Source organism: Chlamydotis macqueenii, chromosome 1, assembly GCF_036417535.1.
Source record: "Chlamydotis macqueenii isolate bChlMac1 chromosome 1, bChlMac1.mat, whole genome shotgun sequence".
Classification (NCBI taxonomy): domain Eukaryota; kingdom Metazoa; phylum Chordata; class Aves; order Otidiformes; family Otididae; genus Chlamydotis; species Chlamydotis macqueenii.
Window position 1 is genome coordinate 106648877 of NC_141556.1, and position 25046 is coordinate 106673922.

The 25046-nt window shown below is 37.0% G+C and overlaps 1 protein-coding gene across 2 annotated transcripts in view; it reads left to right on the forward strand.

The window, feature by feature from the left end:
• The window catches only part of ROBO1 (roundabout guidance receptor 1), a 538100-nt gene that overhangs the window by 399716 nt on the left and 113338 nt on the right, over nt 1–25046 (forward strand). The gene's annotated exons all lie outside the window — the stretch shown is intronic.

Sequence of the window (25046 nt, forward strand, 5' to 3'; positions counted from 1 at the left end):
AGCCATTTTAGTTTCTGAAGGGCTCAGTGATCTAAATCCTCTCAGCATTTATCTGCGTTTCAGTATTTATGGCTAGATCTAGGTCATGCTCTACATCCATCTGAGGTTTTCATATGACCTTCACGTTTCTAATGTTTTATGACCTTTAGCTGTGTGGTAAGCGATGCCTTTTTTTAGATGGGAAACTGAGACTAGGGAAAGTAAAGGCATGTTTACACTACAGAGGCAATCAACATGGTTCTTTTCCCAGATTTGTAAATGCTGACGAGTAGATTTGTTAGCTGAAGTGCTGGGTTATGCGCCTTCACTGATTTCAGACTTGCAGTGGAATCCCCACATCACTGGTACCGCACCATGGGGATGTACTAACTTGGTTGTAGCAACTCTGCGATCTGTCTGCAGGAGGCAGATACACCCTGAGTGGCCCAAGCAAAGTGTATAGAATATTTATAGTGCAACAGGAATGGCGTGTAGATGATGCCCTAATAGACTGATGTACTCAGTGGACAATAATCCTGTGTGATTAGTTTTGAATGTTGCTGATTTTTTTGCAAGCTTTCAGACAAAGTCATGAAACAAGAAATTAACCTGAGTGAGTCCTGGCACTCTTATTTTGGTATTGGTAAGTATATACTTATGGATTAACATAATTTTGAAAACTTCCCATTTCTTGGAAGAGTCAAGAGATTAATCTGTCTTTGTGTCACTGAAGCATCACATGAACACTGGTAAATTCCATAGTGTGCACATCCAGCTGTTTCTGTGAACACAGCATCAAAAATACAGGCAATGTCATAGTATGTTATATTAGAAGCTGCAAGTACTACTTCATAAATTAAAGACTGATATGTTTGCTAGAAGAAATAATTTTGACACTGTATAAAAAAGCGATTTTCAACAGCAAATACTTAAAGCAGCTTGAAGCCTAAAACTACTGTATGCTAAATTACTTCAGTAAGATGCCTAAATTTGCAGAGAACAGAGCTTATGAATAAGAGTAGGATGGAGCTGCTAATGCTAGTTTTTCATTGTTTAGGTAAACCAAAAGCTTAGTGTTTGAGACGTTGTTCAGAAAGACAGCATTAAAAGTTTCTCAATGAATCACAACAAGGAGATGTGAACTTAATTGCTGACCTCTTGGGTGTAAGAGGTAACCTGTGTCTGCCACCAGCGTATATACTATGGGTGTCAGTGCTAATACCCTTTCCTTCTCAGTTCTCTTTGGGAGGCAATTTAAGTATTGTTAATAGGACATTCCTGAAATTTAAATGCATATTTGTTGAAGTTATTCAGTGACTCAATTCAAATCAAGAAATAGTTCACAAAATTTCTGAAGTTGATGCTTTTGGCAGAAAAAGCTGTTTTCAACTGTTCTCAGAGAAGTGCAAATCAATCAGGCGGAGCTGTGGCCAGGGCAAGGCAAAGAGAAACATACCGTTCACTGCTTAGATGTAAGTAGCTAAAATCCTCCACCCCAACCTGTTTTTTTTGGGTTGAGAAAGGGGGAAAATTATGCCTCAGACTTACTTTTGTTACAAGGTAGTGAATAAGTTGTTCTCTACTTTGCCCTTCTCCCCTCTGTTTTCTTGGAGCAAATATTTGAAAACTTAAGAGAATGACAGATCTTTAGTCATCAACTAAGTCTGTGGCTGTGAGGCCATTTCATAGTAATAAAATGGTTCTTCTAACTCTTGCATATTCGAGAGATGGTCAGCATCTCAGGAATCTACCTTGTGTAACTGATCCTTGACAGGCTGATTTAGAGAGAAACATAGCCCAAAGGATGCTGTGTTTTTGTCTTAGTTGCCTGTAAAGCTGAACTACGAAGCGAGGGTGAGCCTCGCCTGCGGGTACGGATATGTGTTCTGCAGAGGAAAGAAATGGGAACTGACTCTCCTCCGGATAGGTAACACTAAGAAGTGCTGAGAAACAGTGGATTTACTCTTTCCATCTGTAACTCTCAGCAATTACGTGTTTGTTATTGTTAAACACTTGTCAGATGGTTTTGGTTACTTTATTCTAAATGAGGATAAATAAAACACATACTTGAGGTTGATAGGAAGAACAGTTTCATCCCTGTTCATGGTTAGAGATCATACAGGAATATGCATACATAACAGTGCATATATTGTTGTAAAATAATTCAATATTCTGTTCTCTATCAGTACTCAGAAACCTTAGGGAAAGGCAATTCCTCTAGTGCTGCTTCTGTCTAGCCTAACGCTGAGCAGATGGCTTGTGGCATGATTTGTAAAAAGACATCTGAAAAAATATGGTTGATTTTTACTTGCAATTTATCCCATACATGGATGTTTATTCGCTTTCTGACACATGATCTTTACAGTGAATAGCAAAGCAGTGTAGAGAGGCAGTTTTACAGAATCATCTGAAATAAATGATCAGTGGTGCTGTTAGGAACCAGTAACTGAAGGAGTTGTAAAGAATGCCAGCAAAGCTTTCATGCAGCAGCTACACACCTTGCAAGATACTTAGTTGTGTACCGTGAAATAGATACTGTATTTCTTGAAAAATGCTAATAACTTCATTGGTTATTTCCAGTTATTTCTCTTAATCCACATGCATAAGCATCTGAATTTTGTGAGAAATGAGGCTGAGGGTAGCTAATACTTACCTAGTCCCCAATACCATGTTGACTTTGCGTTGTTCTTTCTTCCCTAATAGTAGGCTTGGATGTAGTGGAGCCCTTGTGATAGGTGGCAGCAGCATGCTGTCTGAGTGTGACGTGGATGCCTCTTGGTCTTTTTCATATTTATCTTGATTAGTAAAGAGTATTATTTGTGGACAAGGTACACAAATTAGGACAAAACTCAACTTTAAGACAGACAACAGTAAGGCACTGTTGCTTAAACTGTAGAAGGTGGGCAGCATTTGTCTTTGTCTTGTGCTCACCTCACTGGAATTGGTTTTGCAGCTATTCTTGAGATGCAGATTCTCACATTCCTCACAAAAGCAAAATTTTACATGTGTAAGACTCCTGTTAACTTTTGTCCTCCTGCTTCTCCAATACAAATACTTTTGCTGATGAGGGACTGAAAGATAGGAAACATAACACAGTGCAGATCTCTCAGTTTCTCCTGGGTACACTGGCAGAACATCTTCGGCCCAGGTGTTTCTCAGAGTTGTTAAAGGAAGGCAATTTGGTTTTCACTCCTGCCCATTCTCTTGGGTCAGCACAAGTTCTATTCCAACCCCTCCTTTTCCATTTTATGTTATGCCACTCATTTTGATAGGAATGACTGCTGTTGCTTAAAAGAAGGGATTCTGTGGTGTTCTGGCTTCAAATAGCTGCTCTTCTAAGCTCTCCACCACCTTTACCTGGTTCTGTGTCCTTTTCTTGTTGCGCCTTTGTGTAACGTAGAAAACTCTTGATCACTCTATATTGCCATAACTGAAGACTAGTGTCAATGTGTGTTGATGCAAATTGTAAGGGCTTGTTTGTTTGTTTTTGCTTTATATTTGAGAATGAGCAGGGCACTTCTAGAAATAACCTAGATGTCAAAAAAACCCCTCAGCTAACAGCAATGATGCTCAATGATGGTTTTTGGGTACGATGTAAAATAATTAATTGTAAGAAATAAAAAAAAAATCCCACAACTTGGTAAAATCTCACTGAACAAACATATAGTGGAGAGCAGCTTCCAAGGTATAGAGAGCAGGAAGTACCTGTGGGGAGAGAAGAACAAGAAGGACAGAGGATTGTGAGATTTGGAGAACGGTTTCATGAGATGCTCCTTCTGTGGGCATAATTCTGCAACAGTCTCTGCTGAATACATAGGATATTACTCATGATGACCTACCTTCATCTGCCTAAAGTGAAGTTGCTGGTTGCAATGATGAGAACTAGTAAATGTAGCAGTAATAGTGATTGCAGGAAAATCTTTTTTATCCTGTTAGTGTTGAGATTGCTTGTTTTTCATCTTCACAGAACAAGTAAAAAAGATTTTCTCCAGTTTATCTATTCTGGTTTGGAAACCTCTTCAAGAACTTTGGTTTAATAACTATCATAGTGTACATTCTTACATTTTGCAAACATGGAACATTTGGTTTTCACATGCTGATGCTTTGTTAATACTTTCTCCCCCTTAAAACCTAATCTTTTCCTGTACCGTCAACAGAAGAATGTAATCTGTTAGAAAAATCTGTTGAAAATTCCCATTGTATTTGTTTATGTGTGTGAGTGTGTATAAACCAGTGCATTTTAATTAGAAGTCATTATGAAACAAGAATTCTTTGTTTTCTTTCACTTTGTTTGGTCAACTGAAAAAGAACATCTGTACCATCATCCTCACTGCAATTTTCCACCCTGGCAATTACCCACACGAGCGAAGATCATGTGCTATTTTAGAGAGCAGGATATAATTGTGTAGGGTTTCTGTTGATCTGGGTAATTTAGTGGAAAAACTGATTAGACTAAGCTTGCCAAAAGATAGTAAGGGACACATTTGATGGTTTACCTGTAGTTTAAATTTCCTTTAAGCTAAGTACAAATTGGTATTTCTGTGTACATAAAGAGACATCAGAAAAAAAGAGGTATTATTTATAGGTACTGCTTCCTAATGGAAGCTAAAACTTTTTAAATGCGTAATGCATTCTCACTAAGGCAAATATGTCCAGTATTTCTTAAATGTCAAATATATTTAAATATTTAAAAATTAGTTGAATTTTTGCTTCATTTAGCAATGTATTTTAAAAATACATTCAGCATTGTGAGTTGTTTTGAAAACGCATTATCCAGCTAGCAATTGAATAAAATATTTATCTGACATGCCAACATAAAGACGCAAAATCATTGTTGTGAGGTCAAACTCAAATTTCCATTCATTCGTAGCCACAGAACAAGGTTATTAGAAGGTCACCTCTTCTGAATAAATAGAGCGGCAGCTACACTAGAAAACAATGAAAGCTCTTCAGTTGTATATTTAAGGGTTTATTCTTTGTGCAACTGCAGAGAATAATTGCAATTGTTGAATCATTATTTTGTGCATTGCAAGCTAGAGTAAAGACTCTAATCTGAGTATCGTTACAATCATTGTGAGGATTAGTGCTTGGAAGGGTGCTGGTAGGGCCCGATCCATCCTGTTAGCTACTCTGTCTTTCATTTTCCAAGACCTTTTAAGACAAATATATCTGAAATATCAGTTGCAAAACTTGTTGTTTGTGAAGCTAGAGATGCTTCCACCATCAAAAGGTCTGAATCCACTTTAAAAAATCTTGTAGTCTGCTGTGATCTATGTGCCATTCAGCAATTATCAGCTGATTGGGGAAATGGTCCTGTCCTGATTTCAGTGAAACTTTTAAGTGCAAGTATACAAAGCCTCTGAAGAGGGTTGGAAACTGAGCCAACAGATGGAATCAAGGTGCAATCAGGAATAATAACTGGAGAGCAAAGAGGTATGATAGAAGAACACAGCAGACAGACCGCTCCTTCCTCTTCACTGACACTCCCCTGCAGGGGATTAAAGCAAATCTGTCTTTTAAGGGCTGTTGCATTTGTCCACTGGAATTTGCTCTTCCTTCAAAATCATCTTTTCAGATGAGTCAAGCAAAAATGCTTCTCACAGAAGGTAAAAACAGAGGACAGAAAGGACCTGAAGTGGACACCATTGGTTATTCACTCACCCTCAGCGTGCACCAGGTCATGTTTTCAGCAGTGCCAAGTTACTCTGTACATCGTCTTTCCTTCCCTCGACCTCCCTCTGTGCTGAATGCTACCTGTGCTCAGAAGGTTTTTTGGTTTTTGGTTTTTTTTTTTCCTGGTAATGATGTTTTGAATGGCAAGTTTTCTTATTTTGCACCATGTACTTCTTTTCCCAGTAAATGATGTAGTCAGTCATGTTGTACTATATGACCTTTGACTACCTCAACGTTTTGGTGTTTTACTCTTCCTAGTGCAGTTGCTCTAAAAGTGACAATATAAGACACAAGTCACAAAAGGCAGTAGAGAGTAGTGTGCCATCCTTACACAGTTAAATTCATATCTGAAAATTCTGCTGACGTTACTCAATTCATAATTCAATTCAGGAAGCATGTCTGTTGTGGACCCTGACTTCAGGGTTTTAAAAATTTCCTTTCTTCTCCAATATCATTGTCTATTCTGATTAAAATGCTTAGGGACCTAATTTTCAGTGGTACTCCCTAGCCAGATCTTCGATAGTTCAGTGATTAATAGGTCTGAAAATCAGATTTCTTGCGTGCATTCTGTTGAGCACTGACCTTCCGTAAAAGACATGATGATGTCTTCCCCAGCCAGTCTTGCAGAAATACCTAAGAATCAGATTTTGCTGAATTAGTAAACTGTTCAAAATCTAGTATGATTTCTATCATCTAAAGATACATAGGGATACGTATGTTTCTTGCTGGGTCACTTTATTCCTGTTGTGGCAGAAAATAGCAATAAACCTTTTGTTTTCCCACTTTCAAGGAAAGCTTTCATTTTATAGTGGCTGAGTGGGGCACCAGTGTTTCCTCTACACTCTTCCTAATGACATTCAGGTCTTTTCCCTGACTACCATCATTTAATTTATTGCTAGTATGTGTACATGCATGAATAGTTCAGATTTCATTTCCTAGATAGTAATTTGCACTTCAGGCATTTAATTTCATTTGCTGTTGTGTTGTATGTTTTATAATTTCTGACTGGCTTTTCCCTCAACAAAACGCTGCCAGCATGAAATAATTGGTATGGGAAAAGGCTGTGCACATGGATTATGTATAAAGGGACTTAATTGATTAGCTTTGCAAAAGATCCAAGCTTTGCTTGGTGTACATTTGCCCAAGTTCAGTCAACAATACCAAATTTTTATGGATGGCTCAGCACATCACAAAAATGCCTTCTCTTTTCTCACGAGAGCAGATGCTTGGCCTTGTAGGGTACAGACCTGCTAAACTGCACTTTGCAATTCTTGAAATAGGTAGCAAATGTAAAGTTTTGCAAGTTTTGGAGATGGAATGTTTTTTTCTTAATTTTTTTTTTTTTTATACCAAAGGCACTGTTTTTTCTGTTCATACCTGGGTGTTACAAGACAGTTGAACGTCAAATCAGAGTAGAACTGCTACAGGGTTGCGTAACAGCACTGCTTTAGCTTCTCAGTATAGCCCTTCTGTACGTATTTTACTGTATAATATTCAACATGCACTTTGCATTGTAGGAAAAATTTGGATGACAGCCTAATATAAGATGTTGGAAATTTGTCAGTAACAGAGTAAAGGAAAGTAAAAAGTGGCTTGTGTGGTTGATAAAAATTATGAATACACTTCTAAAGCGATTGTTCCATAAAACTACCTATAGGGAAAGTTCTGCAGAACATTTCTGTAGATGCTTTTTAAATCAAGCAAGTTGTTTTTTTCAATATAAACTTATCAAGTAATTCACATAGTAATTTTTTTTCCTTTGTGCTTCAGCCCAATGCTTGAGAAGAGAGTTATGAATATAAATAAATACAAATCAGTAAGAACATTGTTTTATTATTTCATTGGGAATTTCTGAACAATTTGAGAGCAACTTGCTACAAGTTGAGCAGACGATTAAGTTTAACCTTGATCTTAAGCCAGCTAGGTTGGCTTACATTCTATCAGCAAGGGATTTAGATTTAGTCAGACACATTTTAATTGGCATTTATGCAACATGTACTCACAGATGCTGAAGTCATTGAGAAATCCTGAGTGCCATCTGTTTAACTCTCTTTCCCCTCTATTAAAATATAATAAAATAAGGCCAGATCCTTCTGGCTTGCTAATATATTTATCTTTCAGAATACAATATTTTAATTACCACATCAATGATGTGCTATTTTGTGCTAACTATTAATTTCTGTGTTTAATTAAAAGTAACCTTATTTTCTTTGCTCTTTTTTATAGCTGTTTCCTCAAAAGCATTTAAAGCAAAGATCTCAGCCCTAGCTTTTACATGTGATGCAAAATGTCTTTAAAAATACTGCGTGGTGGTTTCAACATTTGCTGAACTTTGGTGCTACTAATACTGACTCACATGTAAAAATAATTAAAGTTACTAAGTAACATCCAGCCCATTTCTGAAGAATTTGGCTGCCTTTAAAAAGGTTGTTGATTCTTCTTGATTAATGATGTTGCCTAAAGTGAACATGTACAAATTCTGGACACGTTTTGTTTTATGATAAGTAATACATGCACATGCAAGTACATTATATTTATGTTGAAACAGGAGAGACAAAAGCTATTTTGATCAAGTATCAGGACAGTATGGGAATATATATATAAATGTACATTTATTTTAACAATTTGCAATCTCCTCAAATTCTATTTATAAAAAAATTCCTTGAACATATTTTGTAAGTGGACAGAGCTGTTTTGAATCCCTGGTATCTCAAGTGGAGCTGGATCTTCTATTGCATACCAGGCCTTAGTGACTTTGGGTTCAGCTGTTGCACTCTGGATAAGATTGTAGATGGTCCCTGGTGAGGCAATGCTGAACGTAACTAGTGTAATTGTATTGCCTCACTCTTGTGAAAGAAAGTAATAAGAGAAGGCAGCTCCCATTGTATTAAAAACATGATTGTTAGTGTTGTTCAAGGTTTTGGAGTTTTTGTTGTATTTAGGGGGCTTTTGGGGTTTTTTTTTTGTTTGTTTGTTGTTTTTGTTCGGTTTTTGTTGGTGGTGGTTTTGGTTTTTGGTTTGTTTTTTTTTTTTTTTACCTGAACACTAAGCTTGTACTTTAACAAGATTGTAGACCTTTTCCCTGCTTTCAACATTTATAGGAAGAACTGTCAGGTCTCTCACTGACTGAAAAAAAGTTTTAAGCATATCTTAAACTCCTGGTTGCTCCAGAAACATTTGGACAAGCTTAAGCACTTTTCTAACTAGGTTTCCAGTACTTCTCTTTTACTTTTGTATTGATGGAAATCATGGAACTGATTTAAGGTACTAATTTTTATGGTGAGGAGTAGGAGGTTTCTCTTTTTTTACATTAAAGCTTTTACTTGTCTCCAAATTGGTCACTTTTTGTTTCTTAAAGTAGAAGCTGTTCAATGTAATAAAAGTTTTCCAAATTGCTGTTCAGGTCATATGTCTGCTTGTGCACATGCCACTATCTTCATAATATTTTTAGCATTTTTTTTCTTGCTATGCAAGAAAGAAAATTGGAATATACAAACTCCACTCATTTTAGAAGATCCAAGTGTAGTAGTACTCTTAATGTTTTTAAGTACATATGCATGTATAACTACTAAAATGGACTCTGATAAATTACTATGGTAAATTCCTGTGATATAGAAAATAATTTCCTGGAGTTGAGAGGTTTTGCAAAGATGAAGTAATCTAACAGAAAAAAAAACCATGCTTTTTGATTCTTCAATGTTTGACTTCCAAAAATGTTATCAATAGGCCTTTAAAACATAAAAACTTAATTTGTACATGGATAAACAGTGTCAAATATGACTATTTCATGTCAAATAGTTGAGCAGCTGCCCACTTTTTGCAGGGGAATTGTAAAAGATGTTTAGAATATGTGGCTTGGGTTTCTAGGTAAGTAGACAGTCTTAAAGTTTAATGAAATAATATTCCTACTTTTTATTATGAAATTTTCTTATTTGTTTCTCTGTTGCATTTCCATGTTTTTTTCTACTTTTGTCTCAAATCAACTTGGAGAGTAATTTTGACCCGCATTATAGGAAAATGTAAAACTTGTAGATGGTACAGAGATTTTAATGTAAAATAAACAGTGGGTACAGTGAGTTAGTATGACGAAAGATATATAGTAAATCTAACCATGAAATCACATATTCATATTCATATTCATGAAATCACACAATTAATATCTGCAGTCTTTTTCTTCTGTTTCACTTTTTTTTTCCTTTTCTTCTTTTCTTCCAAGGTTTTCCTTGCAGGATAAGCTGGCTGATATTTGAATGTAATTGTTAAGGACATAAAGATAATTTTTTAGATTTTCCTGTTTTACCTTTACAAGATATTCACTTTTGATAGTGCATTTCCAGTGCTGTCGTTATGTAAGGCCTGTTGCAACAGTCTCTCAGCTTTCATCATTTCTCTGTGGTGGGTTATATTGAAATAATAGTAATTCCCTTGCATACTATGCAATTAGCCTTGGTAGATGATATTGGATCTAGAGATTCAGTTTCAAAGGAAAGGTTAAAACACCATGAATATCTTTTTCCTTTGAAGTACGCAGTTGAGACTTCATCTAGGGACAAAAGAGTAAGGGCTTTTAGGGCCGTGGGGCTAAAAGAAGAATGCCCATCTCAAATACGGGCAAATCAGACTGTTTCCATCTCTCTACAAACAATGCCCTATAAAACACTGAAGCTTCAAAGAGCTGAAGAGTTAATCAGGTAGATGTTGATGGATATAGCAAGTTCAGTGTCCAGTCATGCCAGAGGGAAAAAACACCATTCTCTTCTGGAAAAAAAAAAAAGAAAAAAAAACAAACAGCCAAACAAATCAAAACCAAAAACATGCATGTAATAGGATTTCTTTGGTATTTATTTCTTTACTTGTTACCAGCACTGCTGAGATAAGTGTATTCCCACGTGGAAAGTATCTTTTTAATTATCCATCTGTTTTTCCCTTGCCTTTTATTATTCTGTCTGAATTGGTGGTTCTGTGTGCTTCAAATAGTATGTAGATTAATTTCTGTTCTGGAAGTCTTAAATTATTTATACTGTTTGGGAATAATGTGCATTTCCATTGTTTACAGCTCTTGTGTTTCTGATTATGGAGCATCAGTCTTGTTTTGCTGCGAGTGTCCTCTGTTGATTAACTCTCCAGATAGTTGGATAATGGCCTATATCCAAATGATGTATATACAAGTCCCAGTTGTTTCCATGAACCTTGACAGAATTTAGAGAGGTATTTGTTACTGTTTTTTTGATGAATATGGATAGAGTTACCACTTTTTTTTTGTTTAAAAAGTTTCCCTCTGGGAGATCAGATAATTTTGTCTGTTGTACAGTTTTACATGCTGAAATAACAAAGGCTACCTAGGCATGATTCATACAGACTTACAGTGAAAATAGGACTTTGACACAAAAATGAGAATAAATGCTTTCTCCTGTTTATTGGTAAAAGCACTCACTTTTTATTTTTTTTTCCCTGCTTAGTATTACATTCTTAAGTGTTCCTATTTTAGATCAGGACCATTGATTCAATGGATTAGTGGATATGTAATACTATTACTTCTGTATCTTTAGTAAGGACACAACAGATATACTCGTTTCCCCCAACAAATCCAAAATACATGAATATATTTTAACATTTAGCTGTAGTGCACACGCATTGCATTTTTTGGATTTCAGTTCTGAAATGAGTATCTCATTGCTGTAAAGCAAACAAGAAACATAGCACAGAAAACTGAGTGCTTCTATGCACCTTACAGTTTGTATAAACAGTAGGTGTGTCTGCTATTTAAAAGCATTTTCTGCCTGAAGTAACTGTAGTGCCTCACTCTGAAAGTTCAGGAAAGCTTCTGAGCAATCACTTGTCATGGGAAGCTGATGAAACATGCCAATCAATTTCATTCAAACACGTGAGCAACAACACGTGTTTCTTTAGTAAAGGTACTTTCTCTTTTTGTTTTAGGTTCTCTTGTATAAATGAACGTGGTAACTTTGGAGATTCTTGTTTGCTGGTTTGTGTTTTCTTCTTTCCCAACAAGAGAAGGCTTTATCATCATTCTCTTAGCCCTCTTGCACCTGGTTGGTTTTGTAATCACTGGCCAAAACCTAATAAATGGATACATACACTGAAAGAAAACCTGTAATATGAACTTTAAACTTATCTGTTCTTTTTGGCCTCCTGGCTGGGCAAACAGTGTGTAAATATTGACAGTAGGCATGCAGCTCCTCTTATCCTATAGGAATTTAGTGGGCGTGTGGGAGGAAAGGCACGGTGCTGTTGAGAGAACTGGTGGACAGGCTGTGGTGTGGTAGCTAAAAGAAACAGGGAGAGGAAAACATGAGATTGTTATAGTGGATATTAATAAGGAATTTTTATTATATCGGATTTTCTTATTTCTGCTATATATACATTATATATACAGCAAGTAGTTGCAAGTACCGTAACCGAATAGAAGTGTATTTATAGAGGCAAACAGTTGGCCTGAGAAACAGTGTCTACACTGTGTGTATTTCCTGAGGACTCCAGTTTGGTCTGTTGCCTGAACATCCATTGGAACCTGGTGTTTGTCATCTTCTCCAGTTCCATCCATCCCTGCCCCTCCAAGTAATCAGTTTTTGCATTCCAAGCCCAGTCCAAGATCCGAATCAAAGCCAGGTTGGTGGAGAAGTTTTGGAGGTTTCCTTTGCAATGCAGTCCTGATCCAAACTCGAGTACTGACGTAAACGCATCCATAGAGGAACTTACATTTTGCTTTTGAGTTTGTTTTTTGCTCTATTTGGAAGCAACCTGAAGAGAAGCAAGAGAAGCCAAAATTAATTTTTAATTTCTTTTATTACACCTTGTGTATTTACTAGGGGCCCATGTAAATACACAGACCAGAATCCTAATAAATTAATTGAAATTCTGACGTGCCTGGTACAGCTTCTCTGCACTAACTACCTAAGTAGGGTGGGAAAACAGAAGTTGGAATTCTTGCTGATTTTAGACTGCTGAAGCCAATGTTGTTTTGCACTAAAGACACTAATAGTAATGAGTAACAGTAAATAACCTCCACAGTGCCATTCACCAGGAAGGTTTAAAGCCTGTAACAATGAAAGTAAGCAGCACCAAAGCAGCTGGATTTTTTGTTTACTAGGGAGTCCTGTAACAGCAAAAATGTATTCTCACAGTGTATCAGTAAAACAAGTGTAAGGATTTTGGCAGTCGAGGTAGTGTTTTGCAGTAGGCTTTTCCCCTTGACTCAGTTGTTTCTGAGTGAATTATTAGAATATACTAGTAGCTTTTATCTTACAAATTCACTGACTTCTCAGTACCTTGTTTACCAGAATTAGTCTCAATGTATTTGCTGTTTAAAATTGTCCTGAAAATGTATGACTTTCATTTTCATGCATCTCTGGATAATCTAGATCAAGTCTCATAATGTTTTCAAGCTTACTTTTTGTGCTTAAACATACAGAAAAGAACCAATCCACTGAATTGACTTGAAAATTTAATTTTATTTCTTTATGAACTCTGAATATAAGAATTCCAGTATCACACAATACCACACTTGCTTTTTCTCTCTATAACAGTTCTTAATGGAAATCTAAGAGTCTTGTGGTTTACTAGGAATTTAACCTATATGGGCTGCTTAGGACTGATAGGAACTGAATTAATTGAATTTATAGCTTTTTGTAGAGACCCGTGGCACCCCATAGTTCAGGTTTGTAATGGCAAGTGAAATCAAGCATAGGTACTTCTGCTAATGGTGCCCCAGCTCATGTGGTATCAAGAAAAAGTGTGGTTCCTTAAATTTCAACCAAACTTAAGTTTCATTATTAGGAGTTAGAAGTAGCAAAAACAAGGTGAAAAAAAGCCAGCTGTCAAATTACTAAAATTACATGTTACAACTTCTTTGCCGCCATTGTTTCCTGGGTAGTTTTTAAGGGGCTGCACTGTACTGCAGTTTATCAGAGGGCGTGAAACAGAGGTGAAACCAGCATTTCCAACAAATGAGCTCACCACGTTGATCCCTTTTAGACTTTCACAGCCATTTCTGTTACGTTGGTTTGTTTTACCTTGAATGCATTTATAAGTTCCTACTTCAAACAGACTAAGATAGTGTTACAGTTATCCACTTTCCTTTTTCTTGGTTGTGAGTGCAGACACGTTGTCTTGTGTGCTGCGAAGTCCTTACCAGCCCATGGTGCCTCACAGTGTTACGAAGTTGGACAGCAATGGATGCCAGCATCTCTTTTGTAGCTCTTATTAAAGATGCTATCTTTAGCCACAACAGTGAAGTTACACAACTTAATGTTCTGTGTGTATTAAAATATTAATAAAAACAGAGGGTTGAAAACAATGAATGTGACCCAGTATAAAAGGAAGCATTTAATCAAAATTAAAATCTTCAGTAATGAAATCTGGCTGGCTTTATGTGCATTTGTGTTCATGCTGAGCATCGCCCTCTGTTTCCTTTTGTTAATTCTGAATCAGACGTCTGGCTGCTGTTTTACCACATGGGGTGATCCAAAACTTCACGCACGCCTTCCTGCCAGCAATAAGGCAGACTCTGCTAACAGGCAGTGTTTCTCTGATTTTTACTCAGTAGCACTTATTGCACATTAAATACTAACATATTGATCAATTGGCACATTGCCTTTGAATATCTCATCAGCGTTGAAGCCAGAATAAGAGTCCAAATGCAGAAGTACTTTTCTGCATGATTTTATTGTCTTTTGCCATTTCTGATAATGTATAAATCTCCAAGAGCTGCAATTCAGTGTTCCAGCTTGGTGAGTTTGGTAGTGTCCATTTGCTTACAATACCATTTTTCATTGTTTTAGCTATTAACTTTGCTACTTTTTGTAATGCTCTAGGTAGAATTTTACAGTATTTGAACTCCTTGGGTGCTTGTCTAAATGAAGAGCTGTCAATGTAAATCATGAAGAAGTCTGTCTAGAGATTTTTCAAATTCTGAGCAATAAAAACTTTAGTGCGTGATACTGTGCTGAGCTTCTTTATACTGAGAAAGCTGAATGATTCATAGCTTAGAATATGCCTGAAATAGAACAAACATTTTCCTGTACAGTTTGGGATCTAACTCAAAGCAGTTAATTGAATTAGATGAAGACTGTATTTCTCTATGACCTCTGTATAGGGCTGTCTGCCATTTTTCCCTGAGGTGATTTCTTGGAATGTTTTCTAAAACTAGCAAAAGTAATTTGAAAAGTATATTATATTTGGCACAAATGTAATTTTGAAAAAAGTTTACCTGTTACTACTGTGGCAATCTGTTGTCAATTTATATATTGGATGTTTTAGGAGGTAAAGAAACAAGATAACATTATTCTAAGGATGATATATTTGTGCATTTGAACGTGCAGAGTGTAATTAACATCCACTAACTCAGGTATATGCTGCTGTTTAGCAGTCCAGAGAGGGGAGAAAAGATGGTGGAGTTATGTGGTCTGTAATTCTTTTCAACAGAATAAAATTGTATAGAATAACAACAGAACAATAGAACAGAATAGAATTCTATGTAATAGTTCAGCAACATTTTTGAGCAGCGTGGCTTTGCAATAATATCTGGCACCAACAAATGCTTTTCTTAGCTCTGCTGTTATTTAGAATTAGCCACTCAGCCGTATGAAGTGCCTGCATCTTGCACCTTCTAACTGATATTTCAGGCTTGACCTCAGATGTAATCGTGGAAATATAATTTTCCAGAATATTAAAGGAGAAGTGACTTAGCTGTTTGAGTGTGATAATGATACTGTATGTTCTCTGATATTAAAATGTCATATTTTTCAACCACTTTAACAGCATAATGGAGATTTTTTTCATGGAAATTGAGTCCTTTAAAAAAATGTTGATGGTAGTGGCAGAGTTATAACATGCTAAAATTTCATCGCAAAGCAGAAGGACATGGCTAAAATTGTTCCCTTGAGGCAAGACCTTAGCTAAACAGTAGCACAGTGCATATGCAGATTTAGAGCTATGCTGCAGAAACATTGTTATCACAGGCATGTGAATCTTTATTTATTTGAAAATGTCTCCTCTGATAAGTTTTTGGCTTCTTCAGAGTGGAAGGATGGTTATAGGAATTTTACAAGCATCAGCCGTATCAGTCTTGCCTGTACTACAGCAACAGTGCCGACACAGTTTTGTTGGCAAGTCTGTGGAATCGTTCCATCTCCTCTTTTAACAACACAAGTTAAGACATATAAGATTCCTTCAGATTTGGCCTAGGGAGGGATTTTCCAGCTTAGAAACTATGGGAAGAGAGTCAGTTTTTCAAATTTCGAGCCAGCATAGCTTGCTATTTGGCAGCAACACCTTTTTAATCAGTTGCAATCTGGCTCCATTTGCCAGTGCCATGTATCCTAGCTTTAAGCTCTCATTGAAAACTAGCTAAATGTTGCTTCTGTCATTGCTACTTGTATTCCTTCCTTTATTTTTCTCCCTGGAATCCTGAGTTCCAGGACACTGGCATTTCTGGGTTGGTTCATATCATCTTTCTTACAAGGGAAAGCGATTCTGCTCGTGAACTAAGGTTTGATAAGTAGTTAAGAAGAGGGAGAAGTGTCTTCTCCCCTTTTCTCTTTCATTGTTTGGTGCTTGTATCTCTTTTGTCATTTCAATGACCTCTTTATGCTTTAATTTGGAGGACCAAGTCAAGGTCTCGCTGCAGCATCTTAATCTGACTCTCCTGCTCTATTATGATAATCTGCTTTGAAGGAAGGCTAGTGCAGCTCACAGTTCATTGCAGAGTGGACATCAGGACCTTGGCTTGGAGTGTATAGAAAAAAACCCCTTTATTTACAGAACACACCCAAATCCTTGGATTTAAAAATGTAAATCCTTCTTTGCCTAGGGAAAACTAATTTCTGATCTCCCAAAGACAGTTCTTCTGTGAGCTGTATCTAAAACGCCTTGGTTTGTGTCCGTAAGTTTGGAAATCCGCTGATTTAGTCACACTAAAAATGTTGTGTGTAATGAAGCATGATTCAAATAAACCCCAAACTCTAAAATGAAATGTACAGTAAAATAATAATAGTAGTGATAAAAAAGGAAATAACTAAATATTTAGGACAAGTGAGGGGAAACTGTCTCTGCAGTCTGTATGAATGAATCTGCTCTTCCAGGAGGTAAATTCTGACTTACAGGTAGTAAATGCCTTTTCCCAGACCATAACATGTGGAAGATATTGAGAGGGATCACATTTTGTATATAGTCAATCAAATTAATAATTAGGTCCATTCTCCTTACCTATTTTCAATTTTCAATCAACCTAAGGGACACTCAGAGTCGCATGCCTGAGGCATCACAGATCCTTCAGGGTTTAATTAGGATTCCCAGTGCTGCAGTGTGCTCTCTTAGGCCTGTCAGTTACCATTCTCACAGGAGTTAGAATTACTCTTCGTATGACTTGCTAGATTTGGTCATGTAATTGATTCCCAATTCATCATCTAATTGATTTACACTTTCCTTTCCACACATGGAACTACTGTTAAATGATGACAGCTATGTTGCCCAGTAAGATTCCTGGCAGTGGTCAAAGCCCAAATCTTCAACTAGTGAAATAAAATCAGAGTGATTGTGATTGATTTCCATAAATTTTTGTAATTATTGTCAGTAACTTTCAGCCAATGGTTTTTACAGAAGTCTTTTTTGGAATCTGCTCCTTAAGCATGCATTTCTTTCTAATAAAAATTGTAAGTTTCTTAATGACCGAATGAAAAATAACAAGTTACAATAAATATATTTTAACATTTTTATATGCATTCAGTATGTTTCTTGCCAAATGTCTCGACATTTAATTGGTTTTACAGTGTAGCATATTGCTTGATTCATGTATGTCGCTTGTATTTGTCATCAGCACCCTTCAGTACATGGGATCCGGTAGTTGCAGCACTCCTTAATATCTTTCTATATTAATGGTTTAGAGGCATGCAGGTGTTGTATTTGCTGACATGTGTTGCTTAATATAACAGAGAATAATACTTTTTTTTTTTTTCCAGAGAAGGTAACTATTGACCTTCAGTAGATATTAAGATCCTAGTTTGGTGTTGCTGTATAAAAAGCCATCAATCAAAAATGTTACTCTCTGGAGAGGATGCATGTCAAAACAACTTAAAGGTTACGGTAATTGAGGCAGTACATCTTGTTAACATTTTAGAAATGTAATCTAATTTCACTGCTGCTATATCATACATCACCTTATAATCAGTGTCTTTACAATGAGCACTCTCTTATATCTGGAAACTTTTACAATATGAATTCTTAAACTGTAATCAGGGAACTCGCGTGTTGTAGGAGGACTGGCTGTGTGAGAGAGTTAAACTGTTAGGCCACGTGTCTGGTGTTTGGAAGTTTTGAAGCTCAGAGAAGCCTGAAAGAAGATTAGAGATCTAGATACTGAACGGACTGGCATCTACTTGCCCATAGAAGGCTCTTGAGTCCAATTGAGAAAGGTGTAGCAAGATCCAACAGCTGAGGTCAAAGTGCTTCAAGGTAGGAATCAGATGAGAATGGAAAATGATGAAAGTGAGAAGTCCCTAGGCAGGCTGGCTGCTAGATTAAATTAATCTTTACCTGTTGAAGGCTTTATAAAAGTGTAGACATATTTTGAAACTTTCAATACCATATTGCTGGACTCAGTCACTTCATAAAATTATTGTCTGAGTTGTGAATGTTCTTGTTAGATGATCAGAACTGTATTTTCTGACTATTTGTAGTCCTACTCCTCTTCCATTTTAATGACTATGTACTGTAGTTAACACCAGTTAGGAAAAGAAATCTTTTTTTCAGGGAACCAGTTTTTGCTTTAACCTCACATTAGTGCGTGGAAACTTTTAGGAGGTTGTCATCAGAAAATAATATTTCTAATTTGTAAAAGATCAAGTTTTTGGTCAAACCAGATCAAATTCTTAGAGTTTAGTAAGGTCTAAAGTACATTTTGGTAACACACCTATTGTCTTAAATCTGATCATGTGTGAATTTTTTTTTTTTTTGTTTAACTTAATTAGGTGCCATAACACTTCCCCATTAGTGGCATGCATGTATTAAAAATGGTATTCTGACATCTGTATAAATTTCATGCCAGCAAAGTCTTTACACAAGATATCATAGTTCTGGCTGATGCTTAAGTTAGTTGTAATTAAAATTAAGCACCTGGTTTGAAGCACTGTTCCAACTGACAAGCATTTTACAGTATATTTGAATGCCAAAAATGTCTGCTGTATGTCTATAAATTTGAATTACAACAAGTTCAGTAGGTAGTGGGGAAAAGGGATCATTGCTGGTCTGAAATTGCAGGACCTGCTCTGCTTTTGAGTAACAGCTCGATCCTGACTGAGAAATAATTTCTCTTTGATTATGTGTTTATGGGATTAGAACATTTATATAAACTCCCAAATCCTATTTTTCATTTTCCTAATCTTACAGCATTTTACAGCAAGTGCACATGGTGGTTGTTTTGTTCCTCATATTAGATGAAAACTTTCTTTGTAATACTGTTGTTTTATTGTGAGGAGGGAAGAGAAACATTAAAATATTTGTTATAAATGTACAGGAATAAAATAATAGAATTGATGGGTATTAAAAAAATTAAAATCTATTACATGGGGAGTTTGTATCATAATTAGCCAAAAGGCAGGGCAATGGGCCTTTAGTAGGGCTGCATTGCTCAGCTTTAGCACATAGTTTGATGTTGGCACAGTTTTGTTTCCTGGGAGGAAACTTGGTCGTTATTTGAGGTCTCGTTGTCTTAGAAAGCAATGTGAGGGACTAGCATTTCTTTGATGTATTTAACTTTTCCCCATTTTTGAGGCACGTGCTACAATACAAAGAAACATTTAAATTATCTTCATGCTGAAAGAGCAGAAATTGTTGGGGTCTGTTCGGTTGTCTGTGTGACCCTTTGGCTCACTGATGTTTCTCCAACAACTAGCCTTGCAAAGCAGTGTGCTTTGTCCAGGGCAATGCAGGAGAGGTAGCGGGAAGCAAGTCTGGATGATGTCTTCTAGAAGAATTTGAATGGATTAAGATCGCCTCAATCCGATTGTGAAACCGCATCCCAAACTTCTTAATTTCCCTCTCTTCCTCTATTCACCAGGTGACCATGGATGTAATATCTTGGTTAATTAGAGATCCTGGATATATTTTAGTGCACTGCTTTGAACTGATCTAACATGAAGTGTAGTCTGAGTAGAATAGACCTGTAATCAAAATTTCCATGAGATTTTGTTGTTTCCATTTCTTAAAATGATACCACCTGTTAAGGCATAATATCCACAGTGTATGATAGTAATTAGTCTGTTCCTTACAAATTAATTCTTTTCACTTAGTGACTAAAGCTTTCTGGCTGGTTTCCTTTTTCTTGCATTTTGCTTTGCTTTTCTTTATTGTTTTTGAGCTAGATCACAGTTATTTAATGATAAACTCTAACAATAATCTTTCTTAAATATCTGCAGTGTGTACATGCAAAAAACCCCTGCCTACATACCTCCCATTCCACCCAGTAATGCCTCCCTACTCTTTTTCATAGTAGCCAACTTAAGAAAAAAAGTACTAGGTGCTGCATTTTGAAAAGCACTGTTTAGGTTTTATAAAAAAAAAATACTGTCTCTACTTATGTTGCTTGTCAATAAAAATTTATCCTCAAGTGATTGCTAGTTCCTGTCTGCTCTGGGAAACAGCCTCTGGGGAAAGTGTAATTGCTTTGTTGGTTGAATAGTACACGATTTTAAAAAGTTTTATCAATAGTTGACTTTTAAAGTGGAGTTATAAAAGTTGCTCTTGAACCTGATTAGTTCAGCAAGCATAGTGGAAACATGTTTTCAGCACAAACACAGGAGTTCAGAGTTCACACAGCAAGATCATGGAGTTGTCCTAACTGTGCAATGACAATAATTACAACCATTATTCATTGTGTCTTAGAAAATATTAGAGTAAAATCTTAGAAAACCTTGCCCACAGTATGTAAAAAATGTAGAGGGGGCGTCATATTAATGATGATTCTACGCTGAATTAGTTAAAAAAAAAAAAGGCAAGCATCCTCTTAATTTCTCTATTTTCATTCCAGCTGCACAAATGTAGAAAGAAATGTATGTGGTGAAATTTGACCCTTTGGTGACTGAAAGCACATGCTGTACTGGATCACAAAGTATACTTCTAATATATCTTCAAAAGGAAATGTATTCTCAATTTACAGTGAGCCTTGACTAGGAAGGACAGAGAAGAAAAAATTATTTTTTTTCCAGTAAGGGAAGAAAATTTAAATTTATAACTTAATGCGAGATTGCCAGGGCCTGAGGCAAAAACCCAGAGCATGTATCTACTTTACAGCTGCGAAAATAATTACATGATGACTATCTGTGGAGTAATCTCTAATGGATTATATTTTGTTAGCATTTCATTATGTAATGTTAAAGCCAAAATAATTCATAGTAAATTGAAAAAAAATATACTTATTTTGATGTATCTATGGCCTGGACTTTTGATGTCCTCCTAAGCCCTTCTATTATGCATTGCTTAATTTGTGGAAGGTCTTAGTTTACAGACAAGGTACTATGCTTTTAAAGCTGATCTGAAACTAAAGAGTGTAGAAGTTAGTGAAATAATTTGTTTTTTATTATGCAAGTACTGGACCTCTTTATTGCTTCAAAGGTGCTAAAAGCCATCTGAGGTGCTATCAGATAGGCTTTCCTCTTAGATTTAAGAAGTTTTTCAGACTTGAAAAGCACTTATGATTTATTAAGATCACTTGACTTGATTTTTTTTAAAACTTAAGGGCACTTCTTTTTATAGATCTCTTAGCTTTATCCAAGTGATACAATCTTCAGCAGTAATAAGAGGTTTCTTACTGATGGTCAAAACATCCATTTTATTGTGTTGCAATAGAAGTGTGGTGTGGCAAATAAACTCTTCTGAACTTTCATATGCCGTTGGCACTGTGGACTGGATATATGGAGATTTTTTTAGTAACTTGGTGCAGCTTCTGTTTCTTCTTCTTTTATATTTTTTACTTTGGAGAAGTAAAAAAAAAAAAAAAAAAAGGAAAAAGAAATAATAACAAGACCAGTGGCTCCAAGCCAGATCTAGTCTCTGTTTAAAGTAGATAGAAAAAATTCTTTGACTTCAGCAGAAGCAGTGTCAGCCCAGCTACTTATGCTACATGATGTACTGTATCTGTGTGGCTTGAGGGCTGCTTGGGAAGTGTTCTGGTTTTGTTAGTGAGGGGGGGCCTAAGGTGGTAGCTTCTGTAGGAAACTGCTAGAAGTCGCTCCCTTTTGCTCAGTGGACTCGGCCGGGCCTAGGGCGGATCCACTGGTGGCCGAGGCCGAGCCAATTGGTAGCAGAATGTCCCATGATAATGCCTCTGCGATAACATATTTAAGAAGGGGAAAACAGGAAAAAAACAGAGAAGATGTGAAGCAGCTGAGTAGGGGCAGAGAGGGGGAGGCGTGAGCCTTGTGGGCTTTGCAGGCCTCACCCTCTGGCTTCCTGCCAGGCAGCCGACTGGGCCCAACTGGGCCCAGCCTGGCCGCAAGAAGTGGAGAGGAGATGAGAAGTGAATAAGATGTAAAAAGGATCCTGAGAGGCGTCTGCCAGCCTGTTGTGAGGAACGGCTGCAGATGCCAAGGTCAGTGAAGAAGGAGGGGGAAGAGTAATGCGGCTCCTCGCCAAGATTCCCCTGCAGCCTGTGGTGATGACCATGGTGGAGCAGGTTTTCCCCCTGCAGCCCATGGAGGTCCACGGAGGGGTAGAGATTCACCTGCAGCCCGTGGAGGACCCCACGCCAGAGCAGGAGGAGGCCTGAAGGCGGCTGTGGCCCATGGAGGGCCCACTGGGGCAGCTGTTCTAGAGGGACTGCACCCCGTGGAAGAGATGACCCACGCCGGAGCAGTTTCACGAAGGACTGTGGCCCGTGGGAGGGACCCCACGCTGGAGCAGGGGAGGAATGTGAGGAGTTCTTCCCCCGACGATGATGCAGCAGCATAAAACAACACGTGATGAACTGACTAAAACCCCCATTCCCTCTTTGCCCCTGTGCTGCTCGGGGTGGCAGGGGGAGGCAGTAATATTAAGCTTGGGAAGAGGGAGGGGTGGAGGGAGGTTATCTTGTTCCCTGTCTCATTCTCCTGCTAGTTTTAGAAATAAATGAGTATTTTTCCCCAAGTCGAGTCTGTTTTGCCCGTGACAGTAATTTTAAGGATTTCTCCCCATCCTTATCTCAGACCTCGAGCCGTTTTTCTTATCTTATCACCCCTCTTGGAGGGTGGGGGGAGTAAGAACTACGACAGGAACACAAGAAGTTGCATCTGGTTATTAATGCCAAATTCCATATAAACAGAATAAGTATATGTAAGGTTTTTAATATATGTGAGTAGTATTTTAATGCTCCCATAATCAAAATAATTTGATGTGTCCAATATTGATGCATCAATATTTAGGGGACAGTAGTAAAGAAGCTGCAAGAGAATGCCAGTTAAACTTAATAAAGTTTTGTTGAAAGCAGAATAAAAGTTAAGGGACTGGTGTTTTGACTTACCTTTCTCAATAACTAAAAGTTACATCATTCCTCTTTCTGAAAACTTATTATTTCATCTAGATGTAACTGGATTATTTTTGTATCTGAAACCATTGTCAAATTTCACTAGTCCGTAGAAGGAAAATATCCATGTGTTTTGCTTTTTAGAGAGAAAGTCTTTATTCTTAGATGAAGCTTTCTCAGGGGTACACCAAGGAATAGATGCACAGTTTTGTTGGTTTTTTGGAGGGTTTTTTAATAACTTTCTAGACTAGACCTATTGAGGAGACCTAGTTTGTCCAAGAGAACATGTTCATCTGACAACATTTCATTGTTGTAGACTAGATTACCTCGAGAGGTCCCTTCCAGCCTAAATTATTCTGCAATTTATTTATAAAGTCCTATCATTGTGTTTTATTAGTTTGAATTGTTAAAGTGATAAAAACATTCTATACTTGATTATCCACTTTCAGTGTAACAGTATCTTCTGACTCCAGGGCATCCAGAAATCTCAATAATTAAACTGAAATATTTGAAATACAAGTGTTTCAGTATGGAAGGTAAATTCATACAATGTCGGATGAGATTTGCAATATACTTACCTTGTTGGTACGCAGATGTTCTTTGATTCTTACAGAAATTATATCCTGTTTCTAGAACAGTGGTAAAATATTCTATATTTTTTGCTTTTGATTCCCATCTATATATCTATTGATTCTATATCAATCTGGAACTTTCCCTGTTGTGTATTGTGTTATAATGAGCCGAGCTGGACACATAGGCCTGAGACTGCAGTTACTGAATGGTAGGGTATCAGAATGTAAGGTAGATGTACTTGAAAAGAAAAAAGAGAAGGTAGTCCTACTGATTATTGACAGGGCTGTTTGCCAATAATCTTCCAAAAAGAAAGAACTACAAGTAATTTTTACTCCCTCCCTTCATTTTAGATTATATAACATTGCATAAAGTAGGTGTGAGAAAGGTATATTCCTCTGTCCCAAAGCAGGTGACCCATTTGCCCTCAAAACATTTTATAAGGTCTTAACAGCATGAAAGACTTTACAGAGAGCAATGGTTTGGTGGCAGTGCTCTACCTGCCAATCTGCAAGCACACCCACATTCCTTAACGTCTAACAATAAATCACATCTCACTTTGAAGAAGCATTAACAACAAAACTACTGTTCAGCAGTAAACTTCCATATATCTGTGGTCCAAGGTTGGGGGATACATTTTTTTCTGCAGATTCTTGGCACTATTTGCTGTTGACATGAGATTGTTGCAGGTAGCAAAAGTGACAGATAGCTTTCTGAGTCCTTTTGTTGTAAGGTACTTTTCCATTACCATATCCTTGGTTCAGTGTTGATGGAGCAAGAACGTTATATTTGTTATCATTTCAGTTATTTATTTTTAGATTAAACCTGATGCCACTTACTTGGCAAAACTTAGGAATGCCATTATTCTGTTAAAACTCTGTCCATGTGTAGTGGTCTGCTTAGCACAGTATGATGTCTCTCCTCTGCTAAAAAGAAAAATAATCGCACAGCTATTGATAAAATTCATAGCAGGTGACTGGAGGGAACTAGAGTTCCTAGACCTGGGCTTGACCAAATTATGAGAAAGAACACATTCTAGGAATGAAGCCACAATAAAAATATTTCCTTCTGTAAAAAGGTAGTAAAATTCACTTCTTCCAAATGAAGTATCTTCTGGTTCTGGCTCAGGCTAAGGAGTGATTCCCAGAGATCAAAAAAGATATATTTTTTTTCTCCCCTGTGAAAAATGCACAAGCCAAATTGTGAAGATGAGTTTGGTTAAGGTTACACAAATGTTTGGCATCTTATAATGTCATCAAAGAACTGGGAAGTTTAGCTAGTTAGTTCGTCTTTGTCATAGATACAGGAA